This window comes from Xiphias gladius, chromosome 24, assembly GCF_016859285.1.
Source record: "Xiphias gladius isolate SHS-SW01 ecotype Sanya breed wild chromosome 24, ASM1685928v1, whole genome shotgun sequence".
Lineage (NCBI taxonomy): Eukaryota > Metazoa > Chordata > Actinopteri > Istiophoriformes > Xiphiidae > Xiphias > Xiphias gladius.
In genome coordinates this window covers 3,375,565-3,394,929 of record NC_053423.1, presented here as the reverse complement: position 1 = coordinate 3,394,929, position 19,365 = coordinate 3,375,565, and the positions used below count along the sequence as shown (strand labels likewise).

General features: G+C 38.0%; 1 protein-coding gene across 6 annotated transcripts in view; it reads right to left on the bottom strand.

Annotated features, from left to right (window-relative positions):
- The window catches only part of thrb (thyroid hormone receptor beta), a 123,048-nt gene that overhangs the window by 85,902 nt on the left and 17,781 nt on the right, over positions 1-19,365 (bottom strand). The window contains exon 2 of one of the 6 annotated variants that reach the window (XM_040121271.1): positions 10,649-10,741. The exons of the other annotated variants lie outside the window; for them this stretch is intronic. The gene's annotated coding sequence lies outside the window, so the exon portion shown is untranslated. The remainder of the gene's footprint in view (positions 1-10,648; positions 10,742-19,365) is intronic. 6 annotated transcript variants of the gene reach the window in all.

Here is a 19,365-nt window from a genome sequence, read left to right as displayed (position 1 = left end):
CATTGTGAAACCATTCACTGTGACAGAGAAGCTGGAAACTATTTAACAAGCCCGTTATTCATTACTATTTTATTCACTTGAAACTTAAATTTATTCCCTCAGCAATTCTTTTCTTCTCTAACTTTACACAAAGTAAGCCGAATTGTAATTTAGAACCACAAAGCACAAAAATACTAGAAATCAGTTTCATCCACTGACATGAAGCCAAAGTGATTTTGTCACTCCTTTTATTCTTTGTCTTACTTTAATCTGAGGAACAATCATAATTTAGGTTTTGTAACTACAGATCCCAAAATCTGGGGGGTTTGGGGGCTGTAAACAGGAAGTTTAATGTTGCCATGGAGTAGGTGAGTTACACTGTGGGCTACAACACGAGCCCTATTCTTTTAGCCTATATTCGCAACCCTGTCTCCTAAAAATTACTTTTCTATACAACTAAACTGCGACCGCAAATATGTTTTGTAGGAAACGTAATTGCAACGTGATTTTTTTTTAAAATCACCATAATGAAGATATGTTGCTTTTGTGCTAAAATTAACGACATAACAACTAAAGCGCTTTTGTTGCCTAAACCTGCGGGTGGGACTGGATTCGAGCATATTCATATGCTTTTCACACCTGCCATCCACCTCAACCACCTCCTGGTGACTCTGCTGCTCTTAATAAATGTAGTGCTTCATTCATTCAAAAAATATGTTGCTTCTGAATGTATTCCAGCTAGCTATTAGGTTTCCTACAAAACATATTTGCTGTTGCAGTGTAGTTGTATATAAATCTAATTTCTAGGAGACAATGTTGAAATTTGTTGACATTTCGACAAACCGGCGCCGTTAAAATCATGCTAAATTAGCTAGAGCAGTTTCTGTTTACAATGTACCCTTGTGTGTAGAGACAACTATCACTGCATTACTGTGATACTGAAGGAAATTTAAGAATGTTATTACTCCCAGTTTGGGAATTATAAGGAGGGTCTTTTTTCTATGATTTCCAAGCAGATTTATAATTTATTCCTGATCAGCGACAATAATGTCCTCGGAAAGTATAAGTCACATTGAATCTAAAAATATGTGTATCATGTCTGTGAGTTCAGATTTGACTGAGTTATCACTCCAAGAAGGAGTGTGATTTTTGAGGCAAATTGTGGCAGTCAGGTACCTTGATTGCCTCCATGAGCTCTGTTTCACTGCTGCTCATGTTGGTAAGCAGGCCAACTCAGTGGGCCAAACCACAATAACTACCTTCCTGTTGTTGTTAGAACACCGGCATGCACCTGTCCCTTTCACCTCACATCATATCTTTGCCTCACGTCTCTCCAGCCGATTGAAAACCTCTAGCTTAGACAAACTCTCATCACCAGATAAACTGTATTCCCTCTACTCTTTTTAATGTAATTTATTATACATTTGCTCCCTAAATTATTCAACACATTTATACTTGTGACACATGCTTATGATAATAATTTAAAATTTTTATAATGTGCCTGTATGCCTTTAGAATTCCCTAGGAGCATCTTTAAAAGTAATTTTAGCAAGAATGTTTTATACGTCAGTTCAAAAACAATCTATATGTCATTATTAGGATTATAGATGATAATATCTAGCTTCACAATTTAATGTGACAAATAACAACTGCTCTACTTTCTTCTGTGTTTAAAACCAATGATGTCTTTTAGCACAAACAAAAATATAAAAACAGAGGGATGTCATCCTCGCCTTATCTTTATTCAAAGCTCTTGTTAGGCCCCGTCTCAGCGGAGTAGGAATCATAGAGGAGAGTCAGATATAAAAACAAAATGGTGCAATAAGACCATGCGAGAGAGAGTCAGCTATTTCAGTGCATTATAATTTCAGAGAGCAGAGTGAGTCAGCAAAAGAGGAGAGAGGGAATGAGGAAAATGACAGAGGGTTTGAAAGAGGGAGACAATCAGGGAGGATGACAGATGGTTGGTGTAAGGAGAGAGAAAGGAGAAAAAGAATTAGGCAAACTACAGAGCAGCATTAAACAATATCCAGAGTGCAAGGGCCCTTTGATATATCGGGGTGATGAAACCTCCTGTGCTTGTTGGCAGTGGGACAGCGCAGGGGCCACGCAGCTCTGAGCGCCACAGCCAAAGCCTTACATAACAGGCCACAGTGCTGAACGCTCCCATTCCAGCACCCCTTAAAGGTGAAGCCACACTAGCCACAAGCCAGGAGGACTGACGGAGGACTCCAGACAAAAAACTTTAAAGCCTTGCTAGCTGCCTATAGAAGATAAAATGCTCATTATACCCCCGTATTTGAAATAACTGGATGGAAGTATGGAATCAAAAAAAGCATCTAAAACATTCTAAGATTGTTAAATGATATTTAAAAGTCATTTGTAATATAAAAAGAATGTATCTCAATGTGTGAACATGTAAATGACTTTACACATTCACAAACTTGAGACTGTGTAAAGTAGAAGTGTGCAAACATACAATTTAGGGTTATGTAGGAAATATTTGTAGTTGTACAAACAAATTCAATTAACCATTACTAGCCAATCAGAAAGTGAGTTTAACCAGAGAAATTTGAATTGAATTGAATTGAAATTCAAATTTTCCGGTCTTTGCTGTGCTGACTCTCTGGCCAAGACTTTACAAGAATCAAATCTTGAATGCCTTTTTTTGATCCCACTTGGAACAAAAACAGACTAATGATTTGGCTTTACCAAGTCCAGAAGTGTGGTTAAACCTCCACTGCCTTTTTTTTTCTTTGTATTTTTGCCTTTACTGGATAGTTGGTAGTTGAGACAGACAGAAAACAAGAGGAGAGAAAAAGGGATAGACGCTGCAACAAAGGTCCATATTTTTCATATTAGAAAAAGCATCCGGAAACAGTTGGCTTGATACGTCAAAAAGTTAGGGAATTACCAACCAACACTGCATCTCTGTAAGCTTTTAACCAGTATAGCCAATTGATTTCTGTTTTTTAAAACTTGGTTTTATTACATACAAATTTACAGGTTAACAACTTACATTCATCAGGCAGACAATAAATTAATGCTAATGATGCTCCGTGTCTGCTTTATATGTAAAAAGGCAGATCTTTCCTGACGTTAGCAACAACAACTCTACAGGACATTAAAACTTGGCCTGACACATACAGGTCTGTCCAGTAGGAACTTAACCTGGCTTCATCTCCCATTACCATTACTTATTTGGATTTTATAGTATTTATTTTTATCCCAATTCCTCCACACTATATATTCATATATACAACATACGCACAAGGTTACATACAGATATAGCACCAAACATACACTACTTATACATTCCTTCAGTAGGCAGTTTACCTAATCTGACACCCCCCCTCTTCTTTTTGTAAACATGCTGTATTGTATTGATGTAAGGTAAACATTTTGTTTGTGTTTGTCTGCACGTTCTGATCCTTTTAACTTAGTTTTTCAACTTTTGTGTCTTTGTCAAATTTTATGTTGTATCACACTGCAGTAATATTAAAGAAAAAAGAACTTGTCTTAAGAACTTTTTACTCAACCCCGCTAAATAAATGTCATGGCAATCAACCATTTTTTTTTCCAATTGATCTTCTAAACTTGATGATATCTTCAGTGTCATTTTAAAGTTTTGGCCTAAATGCTCAGAGGAAAAGGAAAAATATTCAGATTCATCCTGTTAGACCCTGAACCTCCACAGCAAATTTCAAAACCTTTACCTAATGGTGGTTCTAAGAGAAATTTCAAACCTAAACAAACCCATAAGTATTATCCTCTATTGACTGTGCAGACAAAAGTGTTGGACCAACCCACCGACCAGCATCACCATCCTTAGGCCATGTCGCTAACTGAGCAAAAAACAGCCTGGGAAGCACATCATATTTTAGTACAGTTTTTATTTTTCTCCTGTATTTTACTCCCTTAATCTACCTACTTTTCGTCAAACTGCATCATCTACTTCTTCAGTAGGTGTATACCTAATTTCCAAAATCACATAGAGAATGGGCAGGAACTTATTTTTATTCAGTGGGTATGTGGACTTCAGAAGACTGCTAACCAAATACTTAATAAAGACTGGGGTGTGTCTGTAATTGCAGTACATGGTTTAAAGCTACATTTCACTCACGTCTACTGTGGCCACTGTTTGTGGAGAAATTGGTATCTCTGACTCTTACCATACATCTCTCCCTTCAATGACTGATGAACATTGGAACCAAATGGGGTTCTATAAAGAAGCTTTTGATATATAATTTTGAAATACCTACATTAAATCATTTGACAGGAAAACTGCAAAAATACTATGCATATTAATATGAATTGTACATTGTGTATAATCAGTGATACTGTATATTATGGATTTAGAAATGGGAAAGTTCATGCCACGTGATCTGCAATTGACCATTGGCTACGAGGAGCCACAAGAAGCTTTAAAAGTACACACCTGTTGCTGATCATGTAATGAGCGAGTGAGAGGAAGCTGCAAGGGCGAAACGTGTAGTTAGCTCACAATTTGTAATCATGTAATCATGACTATTATTAAATGAAGATGAGTGAGACATCATTTGTATGTGCTGGAATTTCTAATGTATGAATATCTCAAACTGACTTAATGTCATCTACAGTAAGTTAGACGTGCCACAGAAACAACACCATCAACCACACATCAAATTATTAAATTACATAATGAACCCAAAAATGCAGCAACATTTTGTGGTTCTCAAAATCAACATCACACTTTCTAACTATTAACTTTGCCTCTACTTACAAAAAAGCTATTTTTGTCTCTTAAACCTACACCTACCTGGTCTCTCTCCAGAAAAAAAAGGGCAAGTAGAAGTACTCACAATAAAATTAACCCAGTGTTCTCTTTTAACAGGCAAACCTTGAGTTTCACCCATTAAACTCCTCAAAATATGCACAGATGCAGAACAAATATTACCTGAAATACAGCCTTTTCAGAATATCTATTTCAAAAGAAGGATTTTATATATTTTGTGTTTGGAGAGCCATTTAGTTAAAATATAGTAAGCCATTTTTTATCATCAACTGTTGAGTTCCATGGTCCCTGCCCATAAAGGTGCATTTCTGCGACTTTGAGATAAATGGTAATCCCTAGTCCCTGTCATGAATACCAGTTTGTTCATAATGCTCCAGTCCAGTTACTGTTTTCCTATGGGATAACCAAACAAATCCAACAAAGGGGGAAACTCATGCCAAGGTTTAAAGTGTCTACTCTCAGCTCTTTGATCTACTGAATCTCTAAACACCAAAATGTCAAACAGACTTTCTTCATCATACATGATGTAATGCATGGTTCAGACCATTCTTATTAAAGATTAAGGCTGGCATTTTTCTATGTTTTATTTATTGTTAAATTCCACGACAAAGACTAAAAACAACAATTGCATTGGTTCGTTTCGCAATACTTTTTAATTTAACCACCCTCTCTGGGGCACCTGAGCCCATTTGTTCACTAAACTTGTAAATCTTTAAAATATCGATCACAAACAGAGATTCATTTTTAAAAAAGACTCAATTTCCTACAACACCGTTGGCAAAACAGGAGGAAAAAGTGCATTGGTAGCAGAGTAAAACACATTTGGTGTTTGTATTTGGGGCAGAACACAGACAATACTTGTTAGCAGGATCAATTCCTTGTCAGTTTTCTTTTATTGGGATTTGTTGATAGTTAGAAATATATGGAATATTGTCAGACTTAAATGCTTTCACAATCTCAAACTCAAAATAACCAATGAATTTTTATTCCCAATGGCCTTTAAACTTATTCATCCATATAATTAGATTCTCAATGCCAGCACTGCTACAGTATTTCTCCATGCCTGCTAGCGTTACAAAGTTACAACTTTTCCTGTTGACATCCGTGACAGCTTCAGTATGTACTGTACGAGAATCTCAACATGACTACCGGCACAATGGGTGAACCAAAATACAAACAGATGTTTAGATATGGATCAATGACATCCAAAAATTTTGCAAACTGAATGGGAATTTTCAAGGAAAAGGCAATTGTCACACAATATTTGCAGAGCCCCCTACCTGCTCTTCCCCTGCAAGTCAATGTGGTATTGATACTCTAAGAGGATAATCATGTGTCTCGTTAACCCAACTCACCCCATCACTCCACTTAGCAGCAAAGCCAAGGGCGGAAAAGTGAAGATGAAGGCTTTTACAGCTCCTCTCCCTCTATCTCCATGAATAATTCAACCCCATCCAAGCCTATGAGCATTTTTCTACTTTCCCTGAAGCATGAAAACACAGCGCAGCTCCACACTGACTGCCAGGAGGTTCATAAGCTCCTCATACCTAACATAAATCCACTCCCAATTATAATAGGATCAAATTAGGCCACACAACAAGAGGTTTTGCTGAAGGTACAGGCACAGGGATTGTGTTAACCAGCACAGGACCCTGTGTTATCCGTTTTGTACAAATCATGCACTGAATCAAAGAAACTGATAGAACACCAGAAGTTATACAAGGTTTCTTCAAATTTGCTGAGGAAACAATAATAACACTAAAAACAACTTTACTGAGTAATTATAACATGTAATGAGATCAGAGCTGCATTTGTGGTTTATAGATGGAGGATAATGCAAATGATTTCAAAATTGGGAAACAATCCCCACATTTTTACAAAAGAGCTGTGTGGGATAAATATCATTTCATATTTTGAAACTGAAAAATTTCAATTTTTGTTCATAATGCTTGATTATGAACATTATGAACAACAAAATATGTCACTGTTTTCCCACTGTATTCGTTTTCTTTAGTTTAGTTTATTTTTTCTTGTCTCCTGTAGCACACTTATTTTGATTACTAATGCGTAATTAATTTATTTTACATAAATATTTGAATAGAATTAATAGATAATAATTGCAATTTTTTCAATAGCTTCCATGTCATGTGACCGAGTGAGTCCAAACCAATGCTAAATTGTATTAGTACTCTAGATAAATAAGTAAAACTTCTTTTTACTGGATTTTAGTGCTTATTCTATATTACATGAATATTTTTATGGAAAAAGCCAAATTTTTATCAATAGCTTCCATATCATGTGACCGAGAGACTCAAAATCACTACAAAGATGTATCACTACATGGGCCACATAGGACACACTTCTTCATATTGGTTTTTACTGTGTCATTTATTCCTGAGGCTGAAATGACAGGGAGTAAGACGTACAGGAAAGGAAGCACAACATTAACAAATAAGAGATAGGACATTTACAGACAAACACAATAATCTCTTCAACATGGATTCCAGGATACTCTGCAAATTCTACAAGTACACCATAGAGAGTATCCTGGCTGCATCACCGCCTGGTATGGCAGCTGCACTGTCCTCAACCGTAAGGCTCTATAGAGGGTGATGAACACTGCTCAGCACATCACCAGGAAGGAGCTACCATTCATAGAGGACCACTATGCCCAGTGTTGCAGGAAGAAGGCCAACAGGTTCATCAAAGAACCCCAGTCACCCCAACCACAAACTCTTCAGGGACAGGATCAGGGACAGCTTTATCCCGCAGGCCATAAAGCTGTTGAAATCTTGAGCTCTCAAGCTCATCACTATGAGACTTAACTCACATCTTAATGATTCGGATGTCACTTACATGTCATATTAAATAAGGAACAAAAGGAAATAACTTACCTGTAATGTTGTCAGTGGTTTATCATCATCCAGTATCATAGAGGGAAGAAAAAAGAAAAAAAGGGTACAACATTAGTTTATTGCACTGTAGATTCCTGCACAGTCAATTCGGTCAGTCAGTTGGTGTCAGATGCATAACCCTTTTCACTGCAAGCCACATGAAAACTTTGGAGACTTGAGTTATTTATTTCTGAGGAGGGTAAACTGGTAAACAAGGCCAGGCTGCACAGCCTGATCCAGTTTGAGGGGTCTAAGTATTAAAGTATATTTCAATTAAGTTTTACTTTATGATATATCTGTATGCTGGCGATGACCTGCTCAGTGATGGAAGGTAAAGGAAGTGTGTGTCAGCATAAAATAAGGGGATTCTCCTTTCACATACATGTATTTTCCCTTTTCACATACATACATTCTCCTTTCCCATTCTTACATTCTCACTCTAACATACATATATTCTCCTCTCATATACATTGTCACTCTCAAATGTGTAAATACTTTACACACATACACTTATTTTTCTCATCTTTTTGGTATACTAAACTTTGAGATTTGTAGTATTTTAATAGTATGATAACCATCTCAGAAAATATCATGGTTTTACAGTATCAAGGTATATAGTATTTCACAAATATTATTATTTTCAAATACAATGACCCTTAAAAGAATGATAGCAGGAGGGTTTTTTTTTGCATGTTAGCACCAGTGGGGGAGGAAGTATTCACATCCCTTACTTAAGTAAAAGCACTTAAAGAAACGTATGTAGGTATTATCACGAAAATGTACCTAAGTATTAAAAGTAAAAGTACTCAATGCAAAAGACTGTTCCCTGTGACTGTTATGCTATTATATACTATATCAATAGATTATTATTACTTACGCGTTACTGTAAAAGCAGGACTTTACTGTTGTAGTTGGTTGACATGATGCTCTTTTGAGCTATTTTGTATCCAACTGCAATTAATGATCATTTTCATTATGGATTAACCCGCTGATTATTTTCTCCATTAATCGACTGATTGTTTTTTGTAAAAATTCTGAAAATAGCGAGAAATGCCGTCACAAGTGCTCTAAACAATTATCAAAATTGTTTGCAAATTTATTGTAAGTGCGCATCAGCGCAGCAGGACAGATCCTGTCCGTACCTTTAACTCACACCTTAAATTAAAAATTGTACGAGATGATACCACTATACGGGAATTTACAATTCAAAAATGGAGCACAGTGGCAATAATTCTGAAATCATATAACGATAAAAGTGGGATGACATATCAACTCCAAGCTCTATGTCTGGCGAACACCAAGGTGAACACTGTCTGGCGAGAACAAAGATGAAGCATGGTGGTGGCAGTGTCATGCTGTGGGGTACTTCTCAGGTGCAAGGACAGGGAGACTGGTCAGAATTGAGGGAACGTTGAATACAGCCAAATACAGAGAAGTCCTTGAAAAGAACCTGCTCCAGAGTGCACATAACCTAAGACTGGGGTAACGGTTCACCTTTCAGCACGACAATGACCAGAAGCATACAGCCAAGACAATGCTGGAGTGGCTTTGGGACAACTCTCTGATTGTCTTTAAGCAGCCTGGCCAAAGCCCCATAGAGTTAAACCCCATAGAACATCTGTGGAGAGACCTGAAAATGGCAGTTCACAGACAATTCCCATCCAATCTGACAGTTTGAGAGGATCTGTCAGGAAGAATGGGATAAACTGCTCAAATCCAAGTGTGCAAAGCTTGTAGAAGAAAAAAGTGAAAGGTTTTGAATACTTTCTGAAGCCATTGTATGTAAAAGTATACATATGCCCTAAAACATACTGCTGACATTTCAAAAACCTGCTATGACTTTAAAATAGATCAAAATCAAATGGATTATTTACATTTGTGTTCTTTCATTGAGAACAAACTACTATAATGAGTACGCATTGTAAAAAGTATGAGAGTGAAAAATAACTGTTCCTGCTACCAAGGCTAGAAGAGGATTAGCCTACTAAAGGAAGATTAGAGATAGTGTAGGCCACTTAATGTGTAACGAAATAAGCTTATCACTGCTCAGTCATCAGGGCATACTGGGCATACTTTCCACTGATACAATACTATTAATTTCACATTGTTGCCTCAGCCTGCATAAAAGATATTCTATTCATTTAGTTGTTATGATGTTTTGAAGGGCTCAGCTACCGAACACTGTATGACTGCAATAGACTGCATCAAAGCAATAAATTTAGTTTTTCTTTTGGATGTAGGCTTTTGAAAGGTTTTGGCTTTACAAATTCTGGTTTGGTTTTGCACAACAAAGCTACCTTAGATAATGGGTACTGGTTGAAGTACTCAGGTCAAGGTGTCAAGAAGCGGACAAAATTTAGTGTTCCGGAAAGAGACAATAGTGTATAAGACAAGAAGGACAAATAACAGACAGAAAAAATTAAAGGTCAACTTGGTCTAAGACAATATGACAGATTTTACTTAAAAATCTGTGCACAGACACCCTTCCTATCTTTTTTACTGGAAAAACACTTATTCTGGCTTCCACACTTGTGTGTGTATATGCTTTCCTGGGAACCACTGCACAGTTTGCTCTCCTCACTGAACTTTAAATTTGTATGCTGCACAGTAACTTCTGTGATCAACAGCACTGTTTTCCAATCCACAGGGGTTCCTCTTAGAGAAATGTCAACTTTTTCTTTTCAACCAAAACACAACACTGATTAGTTCCAGGCTGTTTTACTGAAATGCCAATTAAAAACAGTCAACATCAGAGGCTAAGTAACTTTAGAGTTCACTGCTGTACTTTCAAACAAGACTCAGGGCCACAGTCACACCTGATAAACTGAATCTCCGTTAGCAGTTTATTTATTTACATTACTGATGCATCACTCTTTTGCAGCATGAAGCCCCAAAGTGCTCTATATTAAATAAATTAAAGGCAATGAAATATATACTCGCAGTACTACTCATTATTACAAAATGTTATAGAGCAAGTATGGGTAAAAAAAACAACACTGACTATTTGAAACGAGAATTAACGGTGGTCTCCTATTTTATAGTCCAATGTTCTGTCGACCCCTCCATCCATCCAGAGCTCCTCCCTACGTGGATTCTGGAGCAAAGGAGAAAATCAGGGAAAGTTGTTATAGAGCAACAATCATAATTACTAGGACCATTAGAAGGTCCCCCAAACGTGTCTTTTTGGGGGATTTGCCAAAACAACTGATACTGTCAATCACGACCCCTAGAGGTCGTGAGTGACCCTGATGGATGGGCCTACATGAGTCCTTTTAGGGGACTTGAATCCTTACATGTGCTGCGATGGAGAAAACTGGAGAGTGGTGACTGGGAGGAATGCCCTGCCTGATCTGAACCCATGTGGTGTTTTGTTATTGGACTTCTGTGCAAGTAATGGATTGGTCATAAGAAACACCATGTTTGAGCATAGGGTACCAAGTGTACTTGGTGGTCTTATCATCAGATCTGCAGCTTTATGTCTTTGACACTTGGGTGAAGAGAGGCGCAGAGCTGTCAACTGATCACCACCTGGTGGTGAGTTGGCAGATGGCAGGGGAAGCTGCTGAACAGACATGGTAAACCCAAATGTGTAGTGAGGGTTAGCTGGGTACACCTAGCTGAGGCCTCTGTCAGTGAGGGCTTCAACTCCCACCTCCGAAAGAACTTCTTTTGCATGTCGGGGGAGGTATCTGAGTGGCCACTGTTCAGAGCCTCCACTGTGTGGATAGCTCTTCAGAGTTGAGGTCAGAAGGCTGTGCAACCTGAGAACCATGAGGGAGGCCCTTCAAGCTGAAAAAGGAGGCCTTTTGGACATGATTGGCCAGGGGGTCCTGCAGCAGCAGATGGTTACTGTAAGTCCGGAAGGGCAGTGGCTGCGTCCACAACGGTTGTAGCCGCAAGTGTGGTAGGAGTTTGGGGAGGCTATGGAGAAGGACTTTCAATTGGCCTAAAGTAAGTTCTGGCAAACCATTAGATGACTCAGGAAGGAAAAGGAGGGCATGGCCCAAGCTGTGCTGAAAAGGAGGCTCAGATGAACTGTCGAACCTCAAATCCTAGAGGAGCAATGTGGATTCCAACCTGGGAATGTAACAGTGGACAAACTGTTTACCCCTGCAAGGAACTGAGGGGTCATGGAAGTATGCTCATCCAGTCTACATGTGTTTGTGGACTTGGAGAAGACTTGCAACCGTGTCCCTTGGGGGGTCTTGTGGGGGGCACTATGGAAGTATGGGGTAAAACCATCTGGTCGTTATACTGTACAACCTTAGTGACAGTTGTGTATATATTCTCGTCAGGAAGTCAAGCACATTTCCAGTTGGTGTTGGCCTCCACCACGGTTGTTATTTTTCATCAATCCTGTTTGTGATTTTCATGGACAAGGTCTCAAGGCGCAACCAGGGTAAGGGGTGTGTCCAGTTTGGGAACATCAGAATCGCATCTTTGCTTTTTGCAGATGATGTGGTTCTGTTGGCTTCATCAGACCATGACCTCCAGCATGCACTGGGACAGTTTGCAGCTCAGTGTGAAGCAGCTGGGATAAGAGTCGTTGCCTCAAAGTCTGAGGCCAGTCTGACGACGTAGTTCCATGCTGGAAAATGTGGATTGCTCCCTTCCGGTTGAGAGTGAGTTGCTGTTTCAAGTGAGGGAGTTTAATTATCTTGGGGTCTTGGTCAGGAATGAAGGTAAAAGTGGAGCATGAGACTGACAAGCAGTTTGGTGAAGCATCAGCAGAAATGCAGATATTATACTTGACTGTTGTGGTGAAGTGGGAGCTGAGCAGGAGGACAAAGCTTTCGATTTACCAGTCAATCTACATTCCCACCCTTACCTATGGTCATGAGCTTTTGGGTAGTTATCAAAAGAATGAGATGGTGACTACCAATGGCCAAAATGTTTCCATTGTAAGGTGGGTGGGTTCATCCTTATCGATAGATAAAGTAGCTCAGACATCTGGAGGTAGCTAGGAGTACACCTGCTGTTCCTACGTTTCAAAGGAGCCAGTTGAGGTGGTTCAGGCATCTGATCAGGATGCTTCCTGTGTGCCTTCCATTGGAGGTTTTCTGAGCATGTCCAACTGGTAAGAGGCCTTAGGGTAGATCCAGAAAAACGCTGGCGGGACTATACAGTATATCACATCTGGCCTGGGAACACCTTGGGGTCCCACAGGAGGAGCTGGAAAATATTGCTGGTGACAGGGACATCTGGACTACCTTGGTTAACGTGCTGCCACCATGACTGCACTCCGGGTAAGCAGCAAAAAATGGATCGATGGATGTTTTTAAGAGAAAGACACAACACGGAAACAAAAAAAGACAGATTCTTCCTATGTGGTGGGTTTAGCTAGTGGGATGTACCTTGCTAGCTGGCAGTTAGTAGGCCTGCCTGCATTGGTGACAACTCTGCTGTCATAAAAAGTGACACACAAACACACGCGCAAAAATGAGAGATTACGAAAAGCTACATTAGGAAATAAAATGCGAAATTAAATAAAAGTCTGACTGGGAAAATGCCATTATTAACAGACTTTTGAAAAAGCATTTTGTTATTAAAAAAAAGAAATACATATTAACTGTAATAAAACTGTATTATTATGAAAATAAGAATAGTGAAACAACATTTTATAACAATGGGGTGAGTTTTAATTATTAATGACAAATTTCATAATGAATTAATCAATTTATTTAATTTAGTACTTAGGGTCTATATTGCAGATTATGTTGTGGTGAAGACTTCCTGTGCATTGTATTTTTTTCCACTAATTGCATACTACATGCATTACTGTTTTATTTCATTTTGTTTTATCTGAATTAAAGCTGCAACCAAATACCACATCTCTCTGATCCATTTGCTCTCAGTAAATTTGAGCATCTACAGTACACCCAAAACACAACGGCATTAATGGGCTTTGATAGATTCAATACATGCTGTATGATGCTTTGTCATGGCCAATTTAAAACCACTTGCATCTGAGCGTAGAGCCAATTACACCACATGCAAACAAACTCTTGTTGAAAGCTTCAAGCTTTTCTAACACTTTCCCAGAAAACCAAAAAAATCTTTGTTCCAAATGTTTCTTTTTTAAATCAAAACAGATTTTACACAAATCTACAATACCTTTAGGACTAATTGGAGGTTAAGCTATGAGACAAAATCTTTAGTCTCAATCCAACATTAAGAGCAGTTGGAGAGCTGTGACTGGCGCACCAAAGCCTTTTGTTTACTTCTCAACCACATCATTATCTAATTACTTGGATGTCCTTAAATCTAATTAGCCTAATGTGTCTTCTCTGAAAATCCTACTGTGAAGACACAAAAATTGTATTTTTTTCTCTTTACCGAGTCCCCATGCCTCATCCTCCCACAGCAAACATGCTGTCTTTTATATCAGTTTTCATGGGTTCAAAGAATTGCAAGTACAATTTAAAATGCATACTTTCTCTGCACCCCTGCTGAAACAAATTGGCTATTATTATGTTCGTTTCATCATTTTTTTCCATTAAGCTAATTACCGAGGTACATCTTTTTGAGTTCTAACTTTGTTAATTAAAACCATGGCTACATATGTTCGTCAACAACCTTTTTTCCATGACTAAGACAAGATGATGATGAGACGACACAAACATCATTAAACACTAACTGTGACTATATCAACATGCAATGTCATTAATGAAAAAAGAAGACTAAAATGCAGTTTAAAAAATAAAAACTTTACCAAACTATCTCTGTATTTTCATTGATGAAAACAGAGGATACGAAATTTCATACAGTCTTTGATTGGCTGTGCTGCACATCTCTTTCTGCATGCTCAAATCATCTTTCTGGTGATTCTGCACACCAGCAGCTCACCAGCGGCCACATGTAGGCAGTGCCATAAGTGCTAGACTGGACCTATCTATGCACTTAAATGCTACGGCTGCGGATCGGATAACATACAGTGAACAAAACAGGTTGACATTTGGACCACTTCAGTAACTTCTCAGGAGAAAAGCTCTGTGGCTACATAATCCCTAGAAAGAAAACCACAAACCTGAAGAGACACCTTAAGGCACACAACACAGAGATTGAAGTAAGCTAATGTTAAGATTTTAAATACAGTTATTTTAGTTTTTAAGCCATATTAAACCAACTACTAAAGGCAGTGGTGTAAAATGATCAATTAGCATCTCACAACAACAGGACGTTGCTACTTTGCTTGCAGATGGGGATTTAGTCTCACCGAAAGTCAGTAGCCCAGTCAGCTATGTTTGCCAACCTTTTGCTTAAGACAAGTTTGTTTGTTTTGGTGTATTAAACATGCTATCCATGGTAAAGCGCGCACAACTTAATTGCCATACACATTTCAGGGCTTGTCGATTTTGAATGGTCCGTTATAGCTAAATGTAGTCTATTTTAGGATCTCTGCTGGTTATTATAATGCACAACATATAATGTATTAGATTGTTTTGGGCTTGAATAAAGTCAGTTGGGCAGTAGTAAGCTGTCTAGTACTTAGATTTCTTTGTGTGCAGAGAGGTTTCAAATATTTTCTTTACAAATGTATTTAAACACATATAAATATGTATAAACAAAAAAGTGTATAAGACAGTCTAGTAACAACACTACCACTAAGGCCTACAAAATTACAGACTAAAATCAACACCTTTCTGGCACATTCCTGCCAAAACTGAACATTATAAGGGTAGGATTTATTGCAGGACTGTTGTACAAGGTTCTATTTGATTGTGAAGGGTTTTCGTTTTTCTGGTTACTTTCTGATTGACTCATATTGCGAGAGTTAGACTGCATTGGATTAGCTAATGTTGCATCTTTCCAGACGTAATTGTTAAAGTCAGTTGGATGAAATCTTATTTGAAAGCAGTCAGCTGAAGTTTGACTAAAATGCTCATTCCTGGTCCTGACTCAAACTAGACTAAAATCTCAAGTGTTTTCTTCGACTGAACCTAGAGTAAAATGTTTATTTTTTTCTGTGACTTATACGAGACAAAAATGTCCAGAGTTTTAATCAATTAAAAATGGACTTAAAATAAAAAGTAACATGGACTTTTTATCTTTGGACTAAATCTAAAAACAGCTGACAAAATTAACACTATTTGTTTTAAATCATAAAAAATGAATTATGCTACAGCATCTACTTGACAGGTAAATATAAAGTCTGTCAACCACCCAGATTTCAGTGAACTTGCATTAATCTTCTTTTTTTGCTCTTCAAATAATTTCTACAGCCTGACAGGATACATAGGGAACAAGGAAAGAAAAAAAGATGCCACACAGGAAGAGAAAGCAGAATGACAAAGATGAGTCAAGTAAACCTCATGGCAAAAAACAGAGAATGCAAGGATGAATGGTCAAACCTGTGTATTTCTACACACTCATACATATGTGTCAGTGGAGAGTGTACATCATGTTAAACAAAAAACAAAGAAGACAATAAGTTAGACAGTGAGAGTAGCACCGAGGCCACAGTCTGTCAGTTTCCTTTCTGCCTAGCTTTCATGTTTTACTTCCTTCTGTCTAAGTCTTCTGTCTCTGTGATATACTGAGAGAAGATGAAAGCAGGGTGAAGAGCAACATGACTACATAGAGAAGCTTCGCAAAGAAGAATGACCCTTTTAAAGTATTTTTTTTCTGCTGTTGATTAAATTTATGTTTTAGCTATTTATCTTCACACACTGCCCCATAATGGGTTGCAAAATCATTTTCTGAACTCAACAACTTCCCTCTCAATCCTTTCAACCCTAGGCTGTTTCTGCTCAGTTGTCACTCTTCAGGGGCTTATGGCATAGTCACTGCATGTTTTAGCTAGGTATGTCATATTTTACTGTTACTGTTAGATTACTGGGATAGGACATTCGGAGCCTGAGTAATGTCAAAAAATCTATTGATAATTTAAATGAACTTTGTCACTCATTCTGATTTTATTTTCTTTAAGGGATGATTATAATTCGAAATATTTATCAGTAGGGTTCCCATCATGCTTCAAGTAATGGATACTGCTGTCACTATATTAAAAAAAATCAAGTTAAACAGAATTAGAACCGGCAGTTCTAATGAATTGAAAAACATTAATCTTGTGGTTTAATGTTCACAATTTGTTTGGCTTTGCTTTCAACATACTTTATATTGGTTTCTTCTTTTATTCAACAAAGAAATAAAAAAAAAAATAGTGGAATTGTTAATAGAAATCAATACAATCTGAACAGCACCCAACCATGCTTATCAGCATTTTTTTTTTTAAGGATCACAGCTTTATTCAGGGGGGACATTATGAGACTGTAAAAAACGAGCCCATTGGTTGTCTGTGCAAGCAGCTTATTATGACCCATAATTACATTTTATTGTTAGATGACCTCTAGCGGCCATTCTAACAGAAGCAAAGGAGGAAGTTAGGAGTATATATTAGCGACAAATTCTGCGTTAGGAGGAAGTTGGGTTGGATGGACGGGACAACAGAACACCAGATTTTTGCACAGGAGACCACTGCTCTTGTTCCCCATGTGAAACCAGAAGTCGTTCCATGACTGTTCCACAACCTTAACTGCGTGTTTGTTATTGTAACTGTGACTGTGATGATTCTCCTCCTCCTTAAGGAATTATTTATTTTATCCCGAACCATGATCTTTCCCTAAACATAACCGAGTTGTTTTTATGCCTAAACCTAACCCATGTTGTTTTTGTTCCAAAACCTAACCAAACTGTGACTGTTCTATAAGCTTAACTGCATGTTTTTTATTGTAATCATAAGGAGCCCTTCCATAGGTGTGAAGTGGTTTCACAGAAATGTTCTTAAAAATGTTCTGAACACTGTAGCCTCTTTCTAAATCAGACATAAAGGATGGAACGGCAATGGAAGTCAATTTATGAGCATTTGAAAATACCTGCTGGCTTTCAAAAATGCTGGCATAACCTTTGAAATGGAGCTTGCGAAAATCCCCTAAAACAGACATGAGTCACTATTCTATAAGATTTCCTTTCCCATTACAGCATGTTGCTCAAGCATGACTGCTAGAAGTTCAAGGCACCTGTGGACACCTTCTGTTGCAGAATAGAAGGCAATGATTTTCTCTCAGTTTTATCTGGGGTGTATCCAGGCCTATTTCCATATCCTGCAGCCAGGCTGCACAAACTGCTGACTGACTGAAGTAATAATTCATGCGAAAAGTAACATTTTTATTGTTTTTTTATGTAGGGGATACTACGGCTCTCAATTAATATTCTAAATTGGATTATATAATCAAGATTTAATAAAAAAGAGACAATTGATTGTGAAAAAAATATTTGATTGTGCAAAAAAAAAAAGCAGCGCTACCATGGCTGTCTGCCTCGTGAGTTCTGGCGTAGGCCTCGCCCGCTGCACTGAATGCACTGCATGACATACAGGAGTCACACAATGTCCCTTTCATTGATTGAAAATGAAATGTAGGTCAAGCTGAAACAAGCAAGTAATTCAAAAATAACCGTTTGGTAATGATGGCAGAGTTCACTACCCAACTCAACCGCAACAAGAGAAGTGATTTGTACTCCAAGCAATCCAAGAAGCCCTCTTTGGAAAAACTTCCAATTTTGGTCAGTAGACGGCAAAATTGTGGACCCTCAAGATAAAGTTGTCAACAGCCTATGTAAGCGATAGTTAGCCTACCATTCCAGCACTACCAACCTGAGGGCACAACTCGAAAATATGCACCTAAGTAGTTATGTCTCTCGTTATATTGGGTTGCCCTTTATGGACACAATAAGCAAAAATAGATACTTGAATGGTTTGAACCCATCTATTATTAAGGACTAATCAAACTTAATGTTTTGGGGATACTGTCGGAAGCTTGGCTCCTCTCAAAGGCCAACTGTTATGTGATGTTGTGTGATGGATGTTTTCAACAGGAGGGAAGCCAGCTTCAGATTTCTGGCTTTTTATCAAGTTTAGAACAAAACTTTACCTATTTAACCCATTAACCGTGCCATCAAATTCTATCCTACAGTGAATCGAGTCTCACAGACCTTTAAGCAAAACATCTGTTAAATACCACCCACCCCATCTCCACCTCAAACCCAAATTTAAATCACCCAAGTGGTGCTATTAAAGAGTATCGGAACATTTTTTTTATTTAAAGCAGTAATATATATGTATGTTTTTTTTGCCCAGGGAAACAAGTTGTTATGACATTAATAACATTATTTCTACAAACATACTAGTAAAACATTACCTATTTAAACATTCCGCAGACAGAGGTCAACATTAACATTCCTTTGGAGTCATGCTTGTGGCAACCTGAGGAATTTACATTAAGTCCCAATATTCACTGTTCTTTTAGCCCTGGTTTGGTCCGTTTACTCCTGAAAGACAATATCTGGCTCTTTAGCTGCTAAATGCTCCACTATGTTCACCAGGGAGTTTAAATGTTTTTGATGAAGCCTAATAACAGGATAATTCTCTGTGGGGTCATCACTTAAAGCATCATCTGTCCAAATTACACAGTCATTTGATCCACTGTTTACATTAAAAAAATGATTAGAGCAACGGTGTTCATCCCCATCTCCAGCAAGCAGACACGTCCAATAAATGACTCAGCATGTGCAAAAAGATTATTGGTCTGATTACACAATATCTTTTGGCCTCAATACGAACCGCTACACCTAGAAAACAACAACAGCAACTCAACACCAGGATAATGCCTTTATTGCTGCGGAGCATGGTGATGGTAGTATCATTTTGTGTGGATGAGC